This window comes from Manacus vitellinus, unplaced genomic scaffold (assembly GCF_001715985.3).
Source record: "Manacus vitellinus isolate BGI_N305 unplaced genomic scaffold, ASM171598v3 scaffold_46_pilon, whole genome shotgun sequence".
Taxonomy (NCBI): domain Eukaryota; kingdom Metazoa; phylum Chordata; class Aves; order Passeriformes; family Pipridae; genus Manacus; species Manacus vitellinus.
Window position 1 is genome coordinate 1501452 of NW_021940578.1, and position 18002 is coordinate 1519453.

At 43.3% G+C, this 18002-nt stretch overlaps 1 long non-coding RNA gene across 1 annotated transcript in view; it reads left to right on the plus strand.

Moving 5' to 3' along the window:
• Positions 1-18002, plus strand: part of LOC108640865 — an 87518-nt gene that overhangs the window by 13258 nt on the left and 56258 nt on the right. The window contains exon 3 of the long non-coding RNA XR_001921556.1: positions 2758-2841. This is a non-coding gene — a long non-coding RNA (uncharacterized LOC108640865). The remainder of the gene's footprint in view (positions 1-2757; positions 2842-18002) is intronic.

The following is an 18002-nucleotide window of genomic DNA, read 5'->3' on the forward strand; positions in this document are numbered from 1 at the left end:
AGACTGTCCTGGGATCTCAGTGGGCACATGGGTGTGTTTGCAATCCATAGGAAAACTCAACATCCTTCACTTTGCTGGAATCTTCATTACACTCTTTGTAAGATCTACGTGGGGCAGAGTTAATGATTATGCAACAGCAGTTTGTTTGGAATACACAATATGCTAAAGTACTGCCTGGGAAAATATTTTAAATACAGAGCAGTCATTACATTTATTAAATGATTATAATTTTAGTGGGTTTGATGAACCCTCCCCCTGAGTGAAGTCTTTGTTTCCACAGAATGCTTTAATATGGATGAGAGTCATTCTCACAAGAAAAATCTTTGGTGAACTGAAGTTACTATACAGAGGAAAAAGGGAAATTTAGGGTCAAAAATAGAAGATTCTTATAATCTTCACTGTAAGATAATATTTTTTTTAATCAAAACCAGTAGAATTCAATTTTAATTTCCAAGGATTGTATTAAAACTCCCCCTGGCCCAACTCGAGGCTGTTTCCTCTTGTCCTGTCCCTTGTGGCCTGCAAGAAAGGCCTGGCACCCACCTCCCCTTTTCACTTTGCCAAAGCTATAAATGAAATAGAGTCACGTTTGGGGGGTGTTTGCATGCACACTCTTGCACTTTTTGCATGTCCTGATGTGTTTATTTGTGCTCTCAGAATTTGGCCTCTGCAGCAATGCTAATGGGATCATAAATTTTAAAGCATGTTTGCTTCTATACCACTGTTCTGCTGAGTGCATTATTGGGATGTATCACACTTGATAATTTTCTTTGGCATCAGTCCAGTAGTGAAATAGTCCTCAGCAACTTGAGTTAATAGTACTTTATTTAACAAAAGTTAAATATATTTTGTTTTCTGCTGAATAGATCATCTTTTATCTCCTTCCCCCCCCTCCTTAATGAACAAATCTCTTTGGTGAATTGACTCCAGCATTAAAGACTAATGCAGTGTGTCTGGTCACCTTTAAATGAAATGGCTATCACCCCTTAGGACCAATAACCCTGTATTTTTAAAAAACTTGAGTTAAACGAGGATGATCTTGCAGCATTTCCCCTGCTACAGCCAGAGAATAACTCTCTGTGGGATGTGAACAAACATTTCCCTGCCTCTGTGGGGTCACAGCCCCCCAGCCCTTCTGAGGGCTCTTCCCTGCCAGGGCTTTCTCCTTCCTTCCCCCTCCCACCCCCAGCTCCGGGCTTGATGTCCTGCACAAGTGACTCGTGTGCTGTAATTGAATCGGCTGTAAAAAGATAATTAATTGATATTTCGCTCCCAGAGAGGTCAAGCTGCCCTCTCCTGAAGGGTGGTTATGGAAGGAGTCGTTGTGCTGGCACTCAGCCCTCAGAGGGGGCACAGGAGCTTTGTCTTGCCGGCAGCAGTAATTGTTGTAATTAAAATTAACATGAAGGGGGGACTTAAGGAGTGATTCTCTGATTTAGATGCTTTAGCTTCGCTTGAAAGCCTGTGAAACTGGAATTTATTTTAATGCCTGGCACAAGGCTGTGCCATTTGCTGCCTAAACCTTCCTGTGCCACGTTACCAGTAATGTGGGAGCACAGAAATACCACTGTAGGTGTGTAAATTTGAGATGGCTGATGTGAAATCCTGTCAGGCACCTTGAAACCATTGATTTTAAACACCTCTCTTTGAACAGCTGCTTATTGTGAGATTATTTCAGCTGAAGACTGGCATGAAGAATTCTTTCAGTAAATGGATTATCCAAACGTAGGACTTCACTGATGTTTAAGAGGCTCTTAAACATTTCCTTTGAAACTGTGTGTGGCACAAGAGCTATCAATTAACAATATAATAATATTGAACCCACATTAAATTTAGTGACACAGGAACCTTTCTGAAACTGTTGGTGCATTAAGAGCCTGGAGTTATCCTGGAAGGAGTGTGGTTCTCACTCATTGCCCAGAGAATAAATACTGCTACTACAGCAAAAGCTAATGGAGAGAAAGATGTTATTTAATGTCCTTGCAGAGGCAAAGACTTAACTTTTATCACACCTTATAATGATAAAGTTACAGCCCTGTGGAGAGAACTGCAGCATTCCCAGCTGGAAAGTCCTTATTTAAGGTCTCCTAGGTGGGATAAAGAACTGCAGGGGGAACACAACCCTTCTTTTCACTCTTCAGCCTTAATGTAAAATTCCATATTTGCATGGATACAATACATTAAAATGAGGAAAACAATAGTGTAGGCATCTAATTCCTGGAAATAGTCCAGAAAATAACCTGTTCTACAAACTGAAGCTGTATTGGGAAAATTCTGGGGAAAAGCCTAGATCCTATTGTTTGAACTGAGAAAGTAGGATGTGCCCATTCCCAAAGTTCAGGTACAGATAACTATTTACTATTTATAGATAACTGTTTGCTTCACTCCCAGTGAGAATGTTCCAAAAGGGAAGAGCAGATGAGAGTTTCAGATCAGACAATTTGTTCCAGCTTCTGGTTTCAAATTCTTTTGACTGTTGAGTTGTACATTCTGGCTTTTGTCTTTTCACTGCAGGGGATGCTGATAGTTTTAGTGACCAGGATCTAATTTTGCTTACAGAAATAAATAATAGGAAATCACGAGAGAATCTTAATATATGTAAATCAAACCCCAGCATAGTCAAGTGCTGATGATTTTGCATTTGTTCTTAAGTTACAAATGCAAAGGAAAACACTAGCACATCATAAATTACACCAGTTTTGGCACTTTCCCGAAGCACTACAGAAATACTTCTTTTTTTTTTTTTTTCCCCTGCAGAAAGGAGGCAAAAAGCCAAGTGGCAGGAGATCTGCTGAGAAAGCTGAGGATGACAGTCTCGCAGGGGAGGAGGGAAGGCAGCAGGTACGTGTGAACCAGGACTGTGCTGCTCAGCTGGGGGCTGCTCCTGCCCAGGGCAGGTTTGAGCCCTGCAATCCCCCCCTCCTGGACAAGGGCCCTGCTTTTTGGTTCCCTGACCCCTCTTTTATCACATTTTATGCCAGTACACCTTTTATTCCCTCATAGCCTTGGCTTGTGCTTGCAAGAACGGTTTTCAGCCCTTAACTTTGGAGAGTGGTTGGTGGTGGGGTTTTGGTGGTTGGATAGCTTTTTGAAGTGCTTTTTTTGTGTTATTAGATCTTCCTAATGACGTAGGTGGGGGGGCTCACTACACTTTTATTATTGCCATCAAATCTACTTTGCCTGGTTTTTCGGGTAGGAAAACTTTTCCAGCCAAGTTTTGCAGTCTGCTCTGATGACTACACCTAACCTTGCCATTACATCCAAAGTTGCCACTTGGAAACTGGTGTGTTTAAACAAACCTCCATAATTGCATTTCATAGGATGCATACAGTTAAAAAGAAAATAATTACCTAGAGAGGAAAAACTTCTCTGCTTACTGTGTTAGTCAAGTTTTGAAATGGTGGGTTGAGCTATGGCAATGCAATAATTATTGTTTATGCAAGCACAGAAAATCTTTGCTCTCTGCAAAAATAAACCACCAAAAAACATCAGTCTGAGTTTACTGAAAGTCTGGGGTGGAATTAGGTGTTGAAAGTATATTCTGACCCTCTGTGGTGTTAATGGATGAGAAGTTACCCCCAGCTGTAGATTTTCAGTGCGTCACTGATGTGCTTTCACTGTTTGAAAACAACACCAGTGTTACATTTTTTCTGTTTGATAGGCAAGAATTAACTAACTGGATAAACTAACAAGAGTAAACTGTCATTTCAAGTGGAGTGAATAAACCTTCCTTTTTATGAGTGCCATCTGAGAGCACAGTAAATAAAGCCTCTGGTTTTCAGTAACTGTTTAATCGATGAACAGCTCCGAGAGCAATCCTGGCTCCTTCCCTGCCCCAGCCCCAGATGTGCTCCCAGCAGGGCTGTGGTGGGAGATGGCAGGCAATGAAACTGCAGCCACAGCAGCAAGGACTGGGGGGAAATGAAAACTCCTGACTCAGAGGAGCAGGGCAATGGCAGAAAGACTCCTCATTATGGATCTCTTCACGGGGAGAAGAATGACTGGTAAATGAGGTTTGTGTGGCACAAAGAGGATGGAAATACAGTTGGACTCAGGCAGAAATTGTGCTCACTGTACAAAACAAACAGAGGAGTAGGGCAGGGCTCATTTGCATTTCTCAGCTGACACAGTGAGCAGGGAGGTGGAGATCCTCTGGCACGGGTGGGAGATGCAGCAGTTCAGAGGAAGGTGTTGTTTAACTTTCCCATTACTTGGGTTGTGATGAACGTGACTTTTACTACAGCCTGTTATTACTGGAAACTTGTTCAGTGTTTGCTTTAATTTCTTTGCTGTGCAGTAGTTACAAGCTCTTAAAATGCTGCCTTGGGCAGGTCTGCCCTGGTGACTGATTGTCACCTTTGTCACTGGTTCAGCAAAGCTCCAAACCGTGACGGTGGCACTCGCTGCCGTGAGCAGACATGGTGATCCCATGCCCCTGCCCCACTGAGGTGCAGTAGTTTCTCTGGAGCAGACAAGGTGTTTTCTCACCTTTAACCACCATGAGAAGTCATGTTCAGGCCACAGCAGACAGGACAATGTGCACTGGCTGACCACAGAAATCAGAGGTGTGGAACCCAGGCTAGTGGGAGGTGTCCCTGCCCATGGCAAGGGGGTGGAACTGGATGGTCTTTAAGATCCCTTCCAGCCCAAACCAGTCTGTGATTTATGAACTATTTAAAGCACATCAAAAGAAGTTCCATTTACCACATGCAGCGTGTCCCTCACTCTTGCAGTGTGACCAGGCAATCCAGTGTAGACTGGGGTTTTTTTAAACTTGAATGGTCTCACGTGGCTGCATTCCAATCCCTCAGTCTGAACCTGGTTTGCTTATCCTATTAAGTGGCCTAAGGAGTTGCAAATTCCCAGATTTATGGATCTAGAATAGCTGGAGATGCCTTCATATAAGACACCATCTTGTGTGGTCTGTCTTTGGGCATAAGACATTTTAGTGCTTGTTTTAGTGCTTGAAACACAAAGAAGTCCAAAGTCCGTTTTTCATCAAGATCCTAATTCTTAGATGGACTTCCATCCATCCTGTGATGTGAGGGATATGTCCTTGTGTGCTGAGGAGGGTTCAGGTACCCAAGAGGCTCTAGGAGTACTTGACTTTTACGTATTTTCTCCAATTAAAGACCAGGAATAGCAGCAATGCTCACCGTGTGCAGGAAAAGCCCAGTGCTGAGTCTCAGACAGGTCACTGGCAGGTGTCTCACCGTGGATCTCACCTCTGCTGATCCCATCCAACCCACAGCAGGGCACACACCGAGTTATTAATTAGCTTCACCCCCAATCAGCCCCTGCCCGCAGTGGCTCCATTATCACAGTGTGTATTTCAAACAATAGAAATGATTGAAACAGGAACTCCTACATTTCTGAGAAGATTAAGAATGGCACACCACCCTGTAATTTAGGTAGTTGTGCAAGTTTTCATTTGCATTAGCAGAGTAGTGCAGATTGTGTTGAATTATTCCATTAAAATATCTTCAGGTTTTGAAAGATTTCCTGTGCCATCTGTATGCTGTTTATTTTGGCGTGTTCTGGTGCCGTGGTGATGGATTTTGTGGTTGTTTTAAGCGTATGTGTCTTCAGATGAAGATAAAACTGAGCTCCATTAATTCCCCAGAAGCCCAGAGAGTGGCACATTTGAGTCTCAGTGCTGGTTTTAAGCCTTGAGAGCCACCTTAAAACTCTGAGTGACATTTATAGAATAGCTGAATTTAATTTTAAATCTATCACTCAATTCCATTTCCTTTATTAGTAAAATGAACTTCTTTCATATGTGACACTGACAGTTACTGCAAGCAGAGATTTGTTGTCACATATTTTTGTTTTCTTCTGTTATGTGGTAAGTAGGGTCAAGATTGTGTTATGATTAATTCAGAATAGTTGAAATTTGTATTTAACTGAAATCTGGATGAAGCTGGTTGATGTAGATTTATTTTTCTGTGACTTTGACTGGTTTAGCCAGGGTAGTACTTAATGAGGCCAAAAGGGGAAAATGGACATTACAGAGTCATGTAATGTCTTAAGATTCTTTCCATCTTTTTTGTCCCTTTTGTCCCTCCATATTCTGAGCCCTATTTTCAGTCAGCTGGGTACTTGTTAAAGCAGGATAACACAGGAGGATGTGAATTTTCAGTGTCACTGCAGAGATCTTCCTTACCAGGACTGTTGCTGGGAATGCTTCTGGTTAGGAAAAGCAGTAGTTGAAGGGTCTTAGTACTAAAAGTTGGTTCCATTGTTTTAGAAGGACTGGAACTTACTTGGCCCCTAATTGTGCAACTGCAGCTCACACCAGTGCTGCAGATTTGAATTCAGGAATTTGAAGGACAGGAAAGTTGTAGAATTGGGCATTTGTTGATATATGACAGGGCTGTACCATCTTCTTTTTCCCCACTGAAGCATTTGATTTTAGCTTTATAAAAAGCCTTGTTTTATACATGATAGTGTGTTGTCACCTGGGATATGCAGAGCTGTTGCAGCCAATGCCACACAGACCTGCTGTGGCTGCAAATAAAGATTTCTACAATTTCAGGACAGCAGGCAGCAAACAAAACATTTTGTGTTACACTTTGTACTCTGGACTTTAATATTTCATGTGCAATGTTTCATCACAAAGTGGAGGTGCTGTGGATGAGTTACATGCCAGTGGAAAGCTGGTTCCTCTAACCTCAAGACACACTTCTTTATTCCGTTAGACATTTTAATACATTGTTTTAAATAGCTCCCTCTCAGCTGTTGAGGTGGAAGCAGCTCTTGTTGTTTTTCCATAGCAGAGGTCACTATGCATCAGGGTCGTCAGGTGGCTGGCAAATAAAACTTAAAATAAGTGTCCCACGGCCCTCCTGCTTTACTTGAAAAGGATTCTTTTAGTTGCCTGGTCATTTTATTCATGCAGGAAAAATTCCTGGCATATTGTGGAATTTCAGTGTGAGGGAGATCCCTGTCAGTCCACAAAGAACATGGAAGTGGTGTGTGGATCTGGGCTGGGAGAGGAAATGTCAGCTCCCTGTGTCATTTGTGCTGAGCAACATTAGTTACCTGCCCTGTGCTTGGGAAGGAGCAGAGCCCAGCTGAGCCCGCTGCCATCAGTGGGATGTGAGCAGAAAGTTTGCAGGATGACCTTGTGAGTGATTACTCATCTGCTGGCTGTTAGGAACAGGCACAAATGGAATGTGACATGCATTAGAACACATTAATGATTGCCTTCCTCCCTCCATCCTCTTCTGTACAGAAAAATGATTTTAATTAAGACTTCCGTGATTAGTCATTTAATCAGTCATTAGGCCAATACAGATGGAGTCAATTAATTTTTTTACACTTGAATAGAGACTTGATGCTACTGCAAAACGTACAAGCTATTTTTTTTTTAACATTGTATCGTGGGCAATTGCCTCGGTGTCTGTCTGGGGAGTGGCATTACTGCTCCCCAAACTGGGGAACTGTACAGCACGTGGGGATTGTGGCAGCCATAGGTATGTTCTGTTCCATGCTGTCCAAATTTCAGTGAATCCCTCTGGGTTTGAATTCAGACCGACAGTTGTTCTTCTTGTGGAGTATCCTTGATTTTTCAAAGAGCAACGTGGCAGAGTTGCCTTTTAAAGCATGTTCAGCATCTCCTGATGTGTTTTATTACAGATGATAACTCTTTGTGTTTCAGTGCTAAATTTCATGCAAGAATTTCAAATGTTTGATGAACTTAAGGGCCTGTTTTGATTTGGTGTGGGAAGGCTTTCTGTGTGCTTGGCTGACGCAAAAGACGAGGTGAGTGAATTGCAAACAAGATGCAAGTTTGCTCCATCAAACAATAACCTGCTGTGCCAGGGGTGGGAGAGGAAGCACTCGGGGAAGTGTTTGTGCAGGAAGTACAAGGAAGTCTGGTGAGTTAAGTGCAGTTAATTAGAAAGTTCCTAATGTAGGACTGGCCTGTGGCACGAGAGAGAAGTGAAAAGGAACAATTTCTGGGTCCCTTTCTGGAAAAATGACTCCATAATAAAGGACAATGAAATGCCTGGGCAGTGTGATCTCCTGAAAGGGAACAGGAAGGCAATTCAGAGGGGTTGCCAGCAAACAGGCTCCCTGGGATGGAAGCTGGAAGTGAGCAAAAGTGGGAACCTGCTGCTTAAAGTATTGCATGAAGGATTCACCAGCACCCAAACCTCTCCATTTCCAGTGCAAGTGAAGACAAGGCAGCTGAAATCTGTGGGAGTGAGGGGGGTTCAGGGGCTGTGCTAACACAGAGTTTTGTGGCTGATGGTGTTCCTGTTCCACTGGGATGTTGTCCCCATGGGAGAGGACAGGGAGCTGTCCAGCCTGGGGTGTGAGTGGCTCCTGTGGGTCAGGTCCTCGCTGTGTCAGGGCTTTGCTTTAATGTTCTCTTGCAGAGGCACAAGGGGAAGGAATAGGCTGATTTGTGTCTTTCCTAAGAAAGCTTGTAAGGACTGAAAAATGAGCCCTGTCTTGTCTAGCCCAGGAATAATAAATAAAAGCAGGTGTGAGGTGTTGGAATTGAAAACAGCTGGATATGACGGATGTGATCCGACTGCTCTAGAGCTTCAGTCTTTAATCCCTGTGGCTCAGTGTGAATATTTCCCTCCTGATGCAATGCAGAAATAATAAATAGAACACAGCATATGGAAGGGTTCCTAGACCCAGGGAGGAGGAGGGAACAAACCCTCTCCAGGCTCCCTTTGCCCTGTCCATGTGTACTCAGGAACCCTTCTCAAGGCATTCTGCTCATCCTCACCCACCGGTTCTCGGGGTGTGCAGCAAGGAATGTCAGGCTAAGATGACAAAACTAGAAACCTTTGGAAATTTGTACTGCAACTGGAATCTACCTTAATTCCAGGCAGTATTTCTGGAGCTGTCTAATGATCCCCTCCCTGTAGCTTTTTTTTTTTGGTGTAGCTTTTGCACATAAACACTTCTTCCCAATTAAACACTGAACCATCACTATGAATTGCTGTGAAATGCCTCCTGTACCATTAAAATGATCTGATATTCGATTAAAATAGAGTCATCCAGCCTTATTCTGTCAAATCCTGACCCTTGCAGTCTGCCAGAGGGTGGGTTTGTCCACTGGAAAATCTAATTCAGAGAGTTCCATACAAGGAGTGGATGGGAAGAGCAATTCTGTTGATTAGAGCTAACGTGGTAATTGAGGTGACATCAACTGATTCATTACATTTGTCTGAGACAGCAGGATTCAAAAATAGCCACAGTGCAATTCTACCCTACCCAGTAATGGTTTTCTGTTTAACCTGGGCTTAAAATGCTCTGAATGTCGGGATGAATCCCGGGGCGTGGACGCGCAGGAGGATGTCAAAGAGACAGCACTTGGGTAAATGATCCGTGGGTTCTTTCCTTCATGTTATTCCATTCCCAGAGTTTGCTGAGCTCCATCAGGGTCCCCCTTGGGAGCTGTCTGGCAAAGCAGGTGATGCAGAGGAGTGTCCTGGCCCCCCGTGGTTCCGCTGTACCCTCCGGGCAGGTTGTGCCCAAAGGGAATGGTGGAAACTGCTGCCATGGAGCACAAAATCCCGGGATTCCTGACAGTGGGGAGAGCCATTATACATTCACACCTGCAGAGAAAGAGCATCTAAAATTGGAAGTTTTATTCCTCTCATCTTTGATCCTGATATTATTAGATTAGATTTGCATCATCCCACACAAGGCTCTGGAATGGGAGCAGATGAATTCCAGGCGGTGATTTCCTCACCTCAGTCACTCTGTGGGCACTGTGTTCAGAGCAGCTCTGGGTGCCCAGGCTCTTGCTTTGTGGTCCCAGGCTCCTGGGAATAATTTCCCTTTCATAAACCAAGAATATAAAAATCACTCAGCTCAAATCATTCCACCCTCCTGAACAGAAACTTTTTCATACTTCTAAGTATTTGGAGGGTTTATAGCAAAATAAAGATCTGCCACCTGAATGTTTTAATCTGTACCCAGGGGAAGGTTAAAACTGGAATGCAGATTTTTGTCTATTGTTGTAAGGGAACCGATAGTTTACTCAGAGGAATTAAGGCAATATTATCTAAAGTTTTATGAGCAGATACAGTACCAACATTGAGAAACCAATTAAATATCCAATAGCAATCCAATTAAGTTATTTTAATAGCTAGATGATAAGTTGCTGGTAGTTTATTTGTAGGCAGCAATTTAAGCAGATCTGAAAGGTTACATACTGCACAAAAGAATCTGAGGAATCTGAAGACCTCTGTTGTAAATAATCATTTAGTCTGGACATTTTTTACCATATAGACTCTGGATTCAGCTAAGAAATAAGCAGTGCATTGATTTTTCCTGGTTTTATTTGATAGGGGAAATGGAGTGTGAGTTAATTATCCAGAATTAATGCCACTGCATAGAAAATGTCTCCATCCACGAGAATGTGGAGATTTACTTGTGTAGTCAGTATGAGTTCGTGGTTTTCACCCTGAAAACTTAAAAAAATTAAACCCCTCTCTGTTGAATTCCATGTTTTTCAAGTGGAGTGGAAAATCCAGCTGCCAGAAGAGCAGGAGGATGGTTTGTGCATCTGTAGAGGGTGGAGATGCCTCTGCCTGTCTGAGGGGGACTGATAGGAAATCATTCATCTGGTTTATAAAAGGCAGTTCTCTGAGGAGAATCGGGCTGTCCAACCCTGGAACTAAAGAAACACTGTAGGAAATGTAACTTTGATTTGTGCAAAGAGAGAACAATGTTAAAAATAGGATTTCATAGGTCCACAGATTAAATTACTTGGCCTCACAGTTCCGTCCACCAACAAGGAATGCTCCTGGAATGTTCAGAGCAGCATCTCATCCCCAGAGCCCTGGACACATCCATCATCTTATCTGCTCGTGGAACATCTCCTGGGGGACTGAGATTTGGGTTTTCCAGGTACATTTAGTGACTGGAGAGGTTCAGTCATTTCTTTGGCCATGTTTGCTGGGTTCTCTCAGCAGTTTGTCCCTGGGACAGGGGGATGTTCAGCCATAGTTAACTCACTGAAACCCTCCAGGCAGTGTGTGGAACACTTCATTTGCTGCTTTGCCCACGTGTAGAGCAGGAGTGACCCGGGGCAACGTCCACCCAGAAGTAAAGCTCTCCCTTGGAAACCTTTCCCAAGCAGCAGTGAGTTGGAAGTGCCTTCATACAGGAGGAATAAACCTGTTTTCTTTCCCATCTCAAGTGCTCATTTGTACAATTTTGAGTGATTAACTCTGAAGACTTTTAAATCAAACGAGTGGCAGGTTCTGAGCCCCTCCCCTGCTGTATTTGATCCATGGCTGCTGAAGTTCTAACAAAGAAAAGAGAAAATGATACTCCATTTCTAATTAAAGAAGTAATTTTCCTTTGCAAATAGACTTTTTATCTCAGCTGCAGTGTTAAGGATCAATGGGTTGTCACATGTATGTCTTTTTAATAAATGCCAGCTGAGATGACATTAAAGTGATAGACTGATCACTGTAATCAATGCAATTCAAAATTGCTTTATGTCTTAAATGAACGTGGTTCCTTTCCGTGATTCTCCTCCAGTTAACATTGTCTGAGCAGTGAAGTGCAAGGTTACAGCTTGGTTTGAAGGAAAACACGATGATGAGATGGAATTAAGGTTTTTACATGCAGGTTTTGCAGTTTAACCCCTGGGTTTATGTGATTCAAAGGCCCTCGCTGGAGATTCTTCTCGCAAAAAAAAAGAAAGCAATGAGAGAAGAAAACATGAAAGTAAAAGGAAATAATGTGAAGATGCTGCAGGTTGGGATGACAGAGGAGAGCAAACACCAGGGCACAGCCTGAGCCTGAGCTAAAGGAACCTTTCCCTGCCATTATTCTCGCAGTGTCTTTAAAATCTGTTTATGCAGAATACTTCAGAACTCTTTGCTTGTTCTGGATTTATTTTTTCAAACCCCCAGAGGTTCTGTAAAAACTCTCAGGATCCTTGTAAACCTTTTTATTTCTCTTAAAGCTGGCAGACTGACAGGCTTTAGTTATGCTTAGTGCTAAATTATTTATCTTCCTTTTCCCTCCTAGCCCTGACTTCTGAATCTTTAACTTGACTCTTGGGACGTGTAGGGTGGGTTTTTGGGTGGGTTGGTTTTTTTCCCCCTGCTTTAAAGCGAAGCCATTTTTATCTTTTGTCTGTTGAGTTTTACCATAAAAAATGTACATGTAAAATTTGAATGTTTAAGGATGTTTAGGATGTTGTGTCTGATCTTTTGTAATTGTAATTCAAAGTGTAACAAGATAACTAGGACATATAAACCATTTTATGTTTGCTTGGGTATGATTCTTACCACCTACATTCAATAGTGGATCTCGAATTGATTTATTATTTTTTTAAATGCCATTCTTATACTATCTCATATCATTTGTTATAGAACAGTCTTGAGGCTTTCCCATCTAGGATCAAAATCTATTAATTGCCAATACTTTTTCAAGGATAAAACAATGGATACAAGTTGAATTTTAAACACACAGAGTATTCAAAATGCTTCTTATTCATCTTGGATATTTTAGTTTCGTCTTTCTTCATTCCAAGTTGTTGACACAGTAGATTTCCTGACCTTGCTCTATTAGACTCTTCAAATTCCATGGATGGTACTTGCTCTCTAATGCTTCTGTTTCGTTTTTACTCACATTAGTATCAAACAGTAACTTTCTGTTCCATTTTTGAAGTTGGTGACCTCTGAAGGATTTGGAACTCTGAAAGTTTCATTGGTGAAAAAATCTCTGATCTCGTATTCTGGAAAGCCTATGGCTCATTAACTTATGTCTATTAATGGCTGCAAAATTCATAAACCTTTACATAATGATTTTCTTTAACTGTAGTACTATTAATTTTTATGGTAATTTTACTGTTATTTATGGTCGTCAAAAGAGTTGGTTGGAGAAGGAGATAATCACACGGGGCTCCCAATTTGTAGGGCCTCTCTGCATTGTAGGAATTGTTGCAGGCTCTATTAAAGATTAAGGAGGTTTCAAGCTTTGACTTTATAAGGTGAAAGTAATTCTTTGAAGGAAAAGTTATATTATTAATAGTGATTGGAATTGATTACTCAGAGAGCTGGAGTAATTTGTTCGTGAATTCCATTCGGGTTTACTTCTCAAAGGGCTTAAAATGTTTTTATCTGATCTGGGGCATCCTAATTTCTTTTTGTCTGTCTGCTTAGCGGTTATAGGAGCTTTTCCACTCCTAAAATAAATAAATGAACCAACACACAGGCAAACAAAAGAATCAACAACCCAGCGATTAGAAGCTGTTCAGATTAAAAAGGTAAATTACTGTTCTCTGTGAAAGCATTGGAGAACAACCAACCTGCAGTCCTGGTTATCTCTCCAGAATCCACAGAGCACGTGGTGGGCCAAGTGCCACACTGCCCACGGAGTACAGATATTTAAAGAGCCCTCCCTGTGGCTGCAGAGCCCCAGGGGTGGAGCAGCTGGCAGGTGTTTTCCACCGGGGGCACAGCAAATCCCCCTGCTCTGGTCCTTTTTACATGCCCAGAGCCAAGCAAAGGAACACGTAACACAGGCAGGAAAAGCTGAGTTTTAGGAGATGTTGGATTGCTTTCCTTGGCACCCTCCAGCTTCACAGGTTCCATGGGAAATGCCTTTGCTGTTCCTAACTCAGAGGAGCACCAAGAGCTGCAGCTGAAGGGTCTCTGAGGATTTGCATGCGAGGAGCCCCAGGCTCAGGGACAGATCAGTGGGGTTTGTGTTCCAGTGTCAATGAAATGCAGGCAGCACCTTAAAAACATTTCCTTCAGAGCTGCTGCACCATTCCCTGTTTCCTGACACGGGTGGAAGGAATGTACAGGAGTTACAGCTGCCCAGAGAAGCTGTGGCTGCCCCTGGATCCCTGGGAGTGTCCCAGGCCAGGCTGGACAGGGCTTGGAGCAACCTGGGACAGTGGGAGGTGTCCCTGCCCATGGCAGGGGGTGGCACTGGATGGGCTTTGAGGTCCCTTCCCACCCAAACCAGTCTGGCATTCTGTGATGTGGAATGAGATTTATGGACCTCTCTCCATATTCAGCTGGGGAATGAAGGGAAGGACTGGGAAATGCTACAACTGTGGTACTGGTACGTTGAGAAGTGCAGTGAAAGCTTTATCCATAACACCTCAAATATTGCCATTGTTAAGGCATTCTGAAGGAGACAGAAAAGCTGCTTGGGTGGACAGCAGGAGAAATTCTCTGTGTCTCTGCTTCCCTCCTTTGCAGGCAGGATGAGCAGTTGCTAAAGCATTTGCTTTAAAAAAATAAGTTAACAGTCAGCCTATCTGGAATATATTTTTCAAAAGTTTGGAGTTTTTCCATTAGTATGTAAGTACCAAGAAATATATCATAAAAGCCAGTTGGCCTCACAAACTTTGAATCTAATACCAGTTAATTGTATCAAGTTGCAGTTGTTTTAATGTTTTCTATGTAAGGGGTCAGAGTTCCAGCAAACATGTTTCTGGCGTTGTTGGCAGCTACAAGAGAAAGGCTGCTTTATTGCTTTTTCATAACTGCTCTGATTTCCATGGCCAAAAAAGCACCATTAGGGTTTTTATTATTTTTAATTTTAAAAATGCATTAGAAAATATATTACACAAGGACACCTGCAGGAGCAGAGGAGTTCTGAAATTCTGGAAACCAATTCTGCTTTGGAAAGGAACATTTTCTTTTATGTGCTGAAGAAACCCCAGAATTTGAAGCCCTTTATTCCTGGCTCTGTGGCAGTGCTAAACCTTACGTAATGAGCATCTTTCTGCTCAGCATCATCTGGTCACATCTTCACTGGGCTCTTAAACCGAGACCAACCTTTGCTTTCATTGCGCCTTCATTCCCACTTATGGCTTTTAAGAAGTATTATTAACGTGGATTTGATACACACCCTCATTTCCTAATGCTCATCTGGTGTTTTTCCCCTGAATTTTTGGTCTGTTCCATGGGCAGAGTCAATAACTTTTTAAAAGAAGCTGCAGATGTAACTGTCAACTCCTCCGGTCCCATATCGAGGTGGGATTACGTAATCACAGACATCAGAGGTGGAAAAATCCTATGAGGTCATCCTGTCCATGGGCTCTGCCAGCTCCAACTGCCTCCCTGCAGGACGTTCTCCAGTGAGCTGCTGAGCTCAGTTCTGGACAGTTCCTTTGCAGGGACTGCGAAGCCTTTCCCAGGATTCTTTCCCTTGCCTGGTTTTGGTTTTACATGGCAGGGGCAGATTGTGTTTCTGAAAAATACTGTGGCCGAGTCCTAGGTTAAAATTTGGGGTTCAGAGAGAATGATGCCCTCAGCACATGGTTTTCACACTTCAGTCTCATCACAAAAACGAGTCATTGCCACTCTGAGCTTGATTTCAGAAGTTTCCTTTAGGTTTCTAGAAAAAGGAAAGGAAAGCCCTTGGGATGGCTGAGTGCTTTAATTCTCTTTCCTTCCTTGTCCCTGAATGTCCAGCACTGTTCCAACAGGCCCCAAGCTCCAGACGTGGTGACTCGAAGGACCCTCCGTGAGCACTGGGAGTTCACCCCATGGACATGAACTGGTTTGGTGGCCATTCCCCAAACCCCACAGGGAGTTAAATCACATTAACTTCACAAAGAACTAAGACATTTGTCTTTATTCTGACTGCAGTGTCTTCTCTTGAAGAACTTACTGTTCTAACTCCATCCATGCCCCTGGAGATCCCTCTGGATCTGTCAGGGACTGTCCTGTAAGGACGTGCGGAAGAAGTTGCATGGGAATTGTGAGGAAACATTCTATATATTTTCTACATAAAATTCTATATAAAAATTCCTATAAAACTTGAATTCTGATTTATTTGTGTGTTTACCTCACAGTGCAAATCAGGAAGGCTCCAAAGAGCTGCTGGGGTTGAATTGAGCTCTGACTGCTGCAGGAGGGGGAGGAACAGCCCGGGGTGAGTGTGTGAGAGCTGCACCCCAGCCCAGAGAGGGGACAGGGCCCTGCTGTGCTCCCTGCCCAGGGTGGGGTCACCTCACATGCCTTCTCTCTCTTCCACTTTCCCTTCCTCTTGAAATTGCTTTCACTTAACATCTGGAACATTTTTCCTAATCAACAGCATTTCCTCAGCTAGAGCCGAGCATTTTCGTGATTGGGGAATTCCTACGGCTGAGATCAGCCAGAAAAAAGTCAGAGAGGTTTTGGCTCCCCTTCCCTTCTCTCTCTTTTTTCTAGCAAGTGAAGAAGTGTGTCTGAAATGTGTGTAATGCCTTGTCTAACTGCACTGGAAAAATTAAAATTCCTTAAAAGGAATACAGCAAGTTGGAGGTTTTACTGGGAATCTTTGTTTATCTTTGGGACTCTCAGAGCTGTTCCACCACAGCCTCAGGGACACAGGGAGACAGTTCAGTGTCTGTGGCAATTCAGAGCTGAAGGCACAAAGTGTGTTGTGAACTCCACTTAGGAGTCCCAATTCCTCTAGGGAAGTGTAAGAGAGGTATGCAGGGATCGTGCACCTCTGAAAGGGGAGGCAAAGCTTTTTAACTTCAAACACAAATGTTTAAAAACAAGTGAAGAATCTGTAGGCTTTGGAATTTCCATGGGAATGTAGGAAGTGGAATATGTTTGTTGTATTTGGAATTGAACACTGAGCTGGAAACCCAAACTTTTCATGCTGTTCTTTAATACCATGGAGTGGTAATGAATTCTGTGTTTTGTTGCACCCAGAAGGAAGCCTTTCCTAACCCAGGGTCCTGTGAGTGTGGCATTCCCCAGCCAGGGGGAGGTTTGGAGCAGCAGCAGGGATGTGCCAAACCAGCCAGGGAGTCTGGGAGCGTCAGGCATTCCACGGTGGTGACTTTGACCCAAAGCACCTCATGTCCCTGTGCTGTCTGTGCACAGCCCCACCACGGGACCCCTGCGAGCACCGGTGCACTTGTTGTTTCTGGGCTGTTACACAGGCTAAGTCTTACCAAAAAAAATACCTGCACACTTCCAAAAGGAATTCAAATCCCTCTTGCTTCCATGATCAGTCTCCTAAGAGTGTGATGATCTTAACATTTCTTTCCAAATGCTTTTAAGACTCTGTTCCTCCTTGGCTCTCCTTCGTTGTGAAAAGCTGTTTTTGGTTTCTCAGCCTGATTTTTCACTCACATAGTTAATCTTCCTCTGGCTTCTGATAAGCTGCCAAATGTTTAAAATCTGCTTTGGTATTCCCTTGTAAAAGAGGTTGGATTTAGCAGAGTTCATCACTGTAAACTTTTTCAGTTTTCACTGTTTATTTTGCTGTAAGATCTCTCTAGTAAAGGAAGGAACAAACAAACCTCCTGACTGTCAGGAGCATGAACTGTCACTGATCTAATGGATCCCATCCTTTCCTCTACACAAACATTGCTCTCCTCATTTGTAAGGATTTTGTCCAGACCCAGTGGGGCTCCTGTCTCGGAGCTCTTGCAGCCACTGACTGTGTTTGCAGCCCTTCAGATGTTGTCAGACAGGCTCCAGGCTCCGTGTGGATCCTTCTGGAAATGCTTCAGATGAACTTGCCTCCATCTCACCCAGCAAACTCTGCTCCTGCCTTCAGACTGACATCAAGGGTTTCTCCACTGGAAGGGGTGGTTCTGCCTCTTCCCCTGGGCTGTCACCGTGCTCAGACATTGCAGACAGACACAGTTTGCCCTTTGTACATTAATTACCACCTGCCAAATGTGGCTCTGAAACTCAGATCTCTACCTACAGGACCTGTTTGGCATCATCTGCTCTGACTTCCTGCAGAGCCCAGGCTGGAGATTTACCCCGAGCTCAGAATCAGTCAGGAAGATGTTGGATGAACAGGAATCTGGGTGAGAAGTGGATCCTTCCATCAGATTCCCTTGCAGGGCTGGTCATATGTCACTTGTCCTCGTGCAGTTCTCATTTAAAGGTGCAAATTGTGATGTTGGGCTGATAGAGTTTTGGGTGGCCTTTGTGAAGGGTAGGACTTTCCTGAAGCACATTCATCAGTGTGCCAGGGGAATACACAGGACTGTGGGTAAGACAGACAGGATCTCTGTGGAGAACAGGGGAGCTCCC